Raw genomic sequence first — 6,875 nt, 5'->3', positions numbered from 1 at the left:
GCAAGTACCGATGTCTTGTTTTCTAACTGCAGTAAAACGTTCTTACGCTTCTGCCCTTTGCCTTCTGCTGGAGGAAGACGGGAATTTATTGTAGGGTGGAGGACCCTGGCGCGCTCGTGCTGTGTGTGTGAGCGTGCATGGGCCTCACTCTGTGATCTTAGCTAGATGCTGTGCCAAGCCATAGACAGTAACTGTCCCCTGTGGCTGCTGAATCGTTTCACACTCTGCAGAAATAGTCCCTAGAGGGGAAGGTTTGATTGGCGTCTTTCAGATTAGAAGTGGGCAGGAATTCCCCAGATAGATCAGTTTTATTATTAGTGCTCTAAAGCATTGTCTTCGGTATGGCTCACCATTGCCCTGCGGATTATGGCCCCCTCCTGCCAAGGAAACCTGAGATCCGTTCTGTTTTAGGCCCTGGCCTGCTGACTCTTTGATGCGCTGTTGGAGGCCTGCTGCCCACTCTCCATTGCTCTTCGTAAATGCTGCCACTCCCACCTGCCACCTCTGTGAGGCTCAGTATGCCTTTCTTTCTTTCTTTCTTTCTTTCTTTCTTCCTTCCTTTCTTTCTTTCTTTCTTTCTTTCTTTCTTTCTTTCTTTCTTTCTTTCTTTCTTCCTTTCTTTCTTTCTTCCTTTCTTCCTTTCTTCCTTTCTTCCTTTCTTCCTTCCTTCCTTCCTTCCTTCCTTCCTTCCTTCCTTCCTTCCTTCCTTCCCTCCCTCCCTCCCTCCCTCCCTCCCTCCCTCCCTTCTCTTCTCTTCTCTTCTCTTCTCTTCTCTTCTCTTCTCTTCTCTTCTCACATCTCTTTGTTCGGCTTTCACATAAAAGTATGAACATTCAGGAGACATTGTTCATCCATTTATCAACTCTTCCGTTCCATAGCTGGACACGTGGGGGTGCAAAGATTGTGAGAAGGACACACCTCCTGGACACCGTGAGGGAGAAGCAGCTGGACGTTGTAGTAACTCCAGCACTTTATCATGAAGGCTGTGAAAGTCGGGGCTGAGCATTTCATACACGTCATTTTATATGATTTTTCAAAAACCCCTGTCGTGTTGCCGATTCTGTCCTGTGTTACGGGGGATCAGATTGAGGCTCTGAGACGTGAAGTCATTTGATCAGTCTCTCAAACAGCAGCCGCACAGTGGGATACCGTCTAAGTTGGGCTGCAACGCTTGTGTTCTCAAGTGCTGTGAGCACTGTTGCTCTGCTCCCCCGTCGCCTCTTTTAGAGGGTGGGACACAAATAGTAGAATTCACGATCCATAACCGACTGTGTAACATTGAGTATTAGCTTTAGTGAGGAGCTGGAGAGCTAGCTAGCTGAGAATCATGTACGGTGGTATTTTTATTCCTCCATTGGTTTCTGCTTGATTGCTGAAGGGCAGTATCCTTGTTCTGCCTGAAAATTATACTGCCTTTATTCAGTTTATAGTGCACTTGTTAGCACTGTGATACTCGTGTGTAACATGTTCTCTCCGAATTATTTTATTTGCCCCTCTGTTACCTTCTTAAGAGCCAACTTCAAACTTACGCTTTAAAATATCTCATCGTGGATTTGAAATTTTAAGTGCCTTTCATCTGAAAGAGGAAAAAGGCAGGGTTATCTGTCATAGACTATGTATAGGAACTACTTTCTAGATCACTGAAGGCACTAGTTAAATTTTAAGAGTCCAGTTGTATCTATTCCAGTTAGCTGGAGACCAGGACCTGCACACTTTTCTGAGGAACTTAAGCTGCTTGTACCCGGGGCTGGCCTGGCCCCGCTGATGGGAACTAGGCTTCCGTTTTTTCTGCAGAGTTTGTGTTTCTTGTGTTCTGGTCATAAAGTTGGGTTGGCCAAAAAGTCCATTTAGTTCTTTTCTGTAGAATAAAAGACATATTTTTCATTTTACAATAACTTTTATTGATTTAGATATTTTGAGTATGTTGGTTATCTCCTACATAGTATAACACTGATTGTTCTCAATTAATATCTCAATTTGATTGCTATCAATTTCAACTGGTCTACCCGACTGTGGGGCATCGTCCAGTGAGAAATGTTCAGCACAAAACTTCGCAAACCACTTTTGACACGTTTGACCAGTCACAGCACCTTCTCCATGCACAAATCTTTTTTTTATGTTTCAGTTGTGTTTTTATCTTTCTTGAAATAATAAAGCATAATATGCCAAAAATGTCACTTATTTTCTTCCATCTTCAATATTAAAATAGCTACACAAAAATTCACCAGTTTGTTTTCTTTTAACATGCATGCTGATATGACAGTTGTCATAATTCCGTCTAACAAAATTTTTGAGAATAAAATTAAGGACAGCTCAGCGCTACTAGCACCATCTTACAGAAAAAAACAAACGAACTTTTTGGCCAACCCAATAGTTCTACCCTCTCTCCCACTTCAACTCCTTTTGTTTTTATTATTATATTTTTTATTTTTAAGTATATTTTGATTATGCTATTAACAGTTCTCCCAGTTTTTTTCTCCCCTTTATCCCATCTCTGCCCTGCACCCCCAACCCTCCAGCATTGTCCGTGCTTAGTTCATGGGTTGTACATACAAGTTCTTCGGCTTCTTTGTTTCCTATACTATTCTTAACCTCCCTTTGTCTATTTTATGGCTACCAATTACGCTTCTTAGTCCCCTTACCCTCCCCTGATAACCCTCCATGTGATTTCCATTTCTCTGGTTCTGTTCTTGTCCTAGTTGTTCACTTAGTTTTTGCTTTTGTTTTTTAGGTTCAGTTGTTGATGGTTATGAGTTTGTTGTCATTTTATTCTTCATAGTTTTTGATCTTCTTATATTTCTTAGATAAGTCCCTTTAACATTTCATATAATAAGGGCTTGGTGATGATGAACTCCTTTAACTTAACCTTATCTGGGAAGCTCTTTATCTGCCCTTCCATTCTAAATGATAGCTTTGCTGGATAGAGTAATCTTGGAGATAGGTCCTCGCCTTTCATGATTTTGAATACTTCTTTCCAGCCCCTTCTTGCCTGCAAGGTTTCTTTTGAGAAATCATCTGATAGCCTCATGGGAACTCCTTTGTAGGTAACTCTCTCCTTTCCTCTTGCTGCTTTTAAGATTCTGTCTTTGTCTTTAATCTTGGGTAATTTAATTATGATGTGCCTTGGTGTGTTCTTTGGTGGGTCCAATTTCTTTGGGACTCTCTGAGCTTCCTGGACTTCCTGGAAGTCTGTTTCCACAGCCAGATTGGGAAAGTTTTCCTTCATTATTTGTTCAGATAAGTTTTCAATTTCTTGCTCTAGTTGTTCTCCTTCTGACATCCCTATGATTCAGATGTTGAAGTGCTTAAAGTTTTCCCATAGGTTCCTAAGCCTCTCCTCATTTTTTTGAATTCTTCTTTCTTCATTCTGTTCTGCTTGGATATTTATTTCTTCCTTTTATTCCAAAACACTGATTTGCATTGGTTTCCTTCCCTTTGCTCTTGGTCCCCTGTATATTTTGCTTTATTTCACTTTAGGTAGCCTTCATTTCTTCCTTCATTTTGTAACTGAGCTCAGTCAATTCTGTGAGCACCCTGATTACCAGTGTTTTGAACTCTGCATCAGATAGGTTGTCTATCTCCTTGTTGCTTAGCTCTTTTTCTGGGGTTTTGATCTGTTCTTTCATTTGGGCCGTATTTCTTTGTCTCAGGGCACCTGGCCTGTTATCTTGGAAGGGGGTGGAGCCTTAGATATTCACCAGGGTGGGGCAACCCTCTGTGCTGTGTTGTGGTGCTGTCTTTTGGGGAGGGATCAGAGAAGGAACAATGCTGCTTGCTTGCTCTGCTTTAGTGCTACTTTTTTCCAACAAACTCTCCTGTGAGATTGGGAGTTTCTCCCCACCTCACACCCCCTACAGGTAGAGGTTTTGAGTCTTTAGTTTCCCATTCAGCCAGTCCCTCCCCTGCCCGCAAGGTCCACCCCACACCTCCTCTCCACCCTGGCTGCCCGTCTCCACCCCTTCTCCCGGTCTGGATGAATGTTTTTTTTAACTCCTTGGTTGTTGGAGTTCCTTGCAGTTTGATATTCTGGTACTTCTGGTTGTTTATTGATTTTTAATTGGTTGTTATCCGCCTTTTGGTTGTGTGAGGAAGTGAAACATTTCTACCAATGCCTCCATCTTGGCCAGAACTCCTATTGTTTTATTCTAGGCAAACAATTCACAGATTATTTTGAGAGACCATTTTGAGAACTATTTATTCAATAAATATTAATTAAGCATTACTCCTAGCCAGGTACCATTCTGAGTGTTGAGGATGTGGCAGGGCCCAAAACAGCATCTCTGCCCATTGTGAGCTTTTGTCCTGGTGTGGGAGCCACCCAGGGCACAGTAAACATGTGATAACGGTGTCAAATGATAGTAAGTGCTGTGAAGAAAAGTTGAGCTGAGGAAGGGGGTAGAGGGAAGTGGGAGTGGAAGGGCAGGCTGCTGTTTCAGCTGAGTCATCGGGTCTTTCTGAGGAGGTGACATGTAACCAAAGACTTGAGTGCCTTGGTCAGGTTGGGCTGCTATAACAAAAAGAGTGTAGACTGGGAGGTTTAAGGACAGCAGACATTTGTGTCCCATAGTTTGGAGGCAGAAGTTTGAGATCAGGGCACCAGCATGGGTGGGGCCTTGGTAGGAGCCCCCTTCCTGATTCTCACATGGAGGAGGGAGAGAGTTCATCTGCCTCCTGTCTCTTCAGAAGGGCACTAATCCCAATGATGCGGGTTCCACTCTCATGGCCTAATCACCCTCCTCCCAAAGACCCCACCTCCAAATATCGTTAGCTTAGGGGTTAGGGTTTTAACATTTAATTTCTGGGAGAACACAAGATTCAGTCCCCAGCGCTGAGTGGGGTGAAGAGAGCATTCCAGGCACCGGGGACTGAGATGAGACTGTGCTCGGCATGTCAGAGGAGCAGTTGGTGGCCCCAGTGTTGTTGCTGGAGCTGACGGGCAACAAAGGAAAAAGCATTTGGAAATGAAGTTGGAGAGGTCCCCTGGGTCCAGTCCCTGTAGAGCCCTAAACTGGGGGCCAGTTCAGCTTTGATTCCCAGGGCATGGGGAGCTTTTCTGAAAAGAGGGAAAGATGTGTTAGGAGTTTTAATTTTAAAAAGTTCCTTTGGATGCTGTGGTGGGGTGGGGGCCCAGTGTGGACGCGTGGTCGGGTGTAGGTGAGAGGAGGTGGTGGCTGAGACTGGGGTGGTAGCAGTGGGGGTTGGGAGAGGTGGTTGGGTCGGGGACTTGGGAGGCAGATCTGGTACTGTTTGCTAATAGATCAGTTGTGGGATATGAAAGGAAGAAGAGCCAAAGACAATTCTGAGATTTTCAGACAGAGCAACTAGGGGAAGGAAGGTGCCAGTTACAGAGATGCGGAGAGGAGGGGTAACGTTACAGGGAGGGTGTTGGTGGGTGTTGTATGGAAAGGGTCTTATAGTCAAATGCGTTTCGGAAACATATTCTAGAGCATGACCAGGATGGCTGGAGTGGATGTGACGGAAGATGGGGGAGAGCCAAGAAAACCGGTTTTCTTCATCCCCTACTTTCATCACCTGAAAAGAAAACCCTGCACCCATGAAGCAGTCACTTTCTAGTTCCCCTCCTCCCAGCCCTGGCAAGCACGTTCACCTTTTTTATAGAGCACGAGAACGCAGCTTTGATTGTGGCTGAATTTTTACCTTAAGAGGTAAAAAATGCTACCAGCATTCCCATCAAGGGTTACTGTCTGATGGTGTAATACCTTAGAAAAGTCAGCTCATTAACTTAGCCCACCGACAATCGGTTTATCATTTTCTTGACCACAGTCACAGTGATGGCACTGAGTATTCACATAGAGTCAACCACAGCGGCTGGGTGAAGCCAGAGCAGTGAAGGGCGCACTCCGAGTTTCCCGAGGAATCTTCTCACCACTGTGGGAAGGGAACCAGTGGGATGCCTAGTGAGAGAGTTCCTGAGGGACTGTGGGTAGGAAACAGCAGAACAGCATGACAAAGTCTCGACAGAGAGGAACTGGAGAGCAGTGGGTTTTACAGTGTCACTCAGCATGGACAAAGGACAAGCTCTTGTTAGGAAATGGGAACGCTCACAGGTCAATTGTGAAGACCAGGGGGGTAGGGACCCCCAGGCCCTCAGTGTAGGTCCGTGTTTGATGATGGAAAGTTACCCCCCCACACCTTTTTTAAAAACATATTTTTGTTTGGGTTTTTTTTTTGAGGTAAAATGTACATAACATAAAATTAGCCATTTTCAAGTGAACGGTTCATTGGCATTTAATGCATTAATGTTGTGCAACTACACCTCTATCTAGTTCCAAAACATTTTCATCACCCAAACAGACAACTCTGCATCCATTAAGCAGCCACCCCCAAACTCCCCTCCTCTAGCCCTGCCAAGCACCTTACCCTCTTTGTGGGGTCCGAGGAAGCGGCTTTGAGTGTGGGTGAATACGCAGGCTGCCCAGGACCAGGAAGCCTGGATTGGGGATGCTCGCTTACAGGCACTATTTGGACACCTTTCAGTCGTTGAGGGCATCAAGAAATTATGTAGAGATGAGAACATGGGATCATTATTGCGTTCTTTTCAAACTGGGATTTGAAATATCCCAAAGTCTTGAGACGTGGCCATTCTTAGAAGTGCCATTGTCCCAGCCCTTCAAGAACCAGATTTTAGAAACCTAATAGTACATGTTTCTAGAGTACCTGGCGAGCTAAGATAATGGAGAAAAATACAGGAAGTAGAAGGAATCTCCCTTGCTTCCCTTTCTTTTCCTGTTATGGACTATATGTTTGTGTCCCGCCCCCCATTCATATGTGGTAGCCCTAACCCCCAGTCTTAAAGGTACTTGGAGATGCAACCTTTCGGAGATAATTCGGGTTAGATAAGGACGTGAGGGTGG

General features: G+C 44.6%; 1 long non-coding RNA gene across 21 annotated transcripts in view; it reads left to right on the top strand.

The window, feature by feature from the left end:
- Positions 1–6,875, top strand: part of LOC112299748 (uncharacterized) — a 198,199-nt gene that overhangs the window by 69,954 nt on the left and 121,370 nt on the right. The gene's annotated exons all lie outside the window — the stretch shown is intronic.

Source organism: Desmodus rotundus, chromosome 6 (genome assembly GCF_022682495.2).
Source record: "Desmodus rotundus isolate HL8 chromosome 6, HLdesRot8A.1, whole genome shotgun sequence".
Lineage (NCBI taxonomy): Eukaryota > Metazoa > Chordata > Mammalia > Chiroptera > Phyllostomidae > Desmodus > Desmodus rotundus.
Note: the sequence above shows the minus strand (reverse complement) of the source record. Positions and strands in the feature narration are given on the sequence as shown.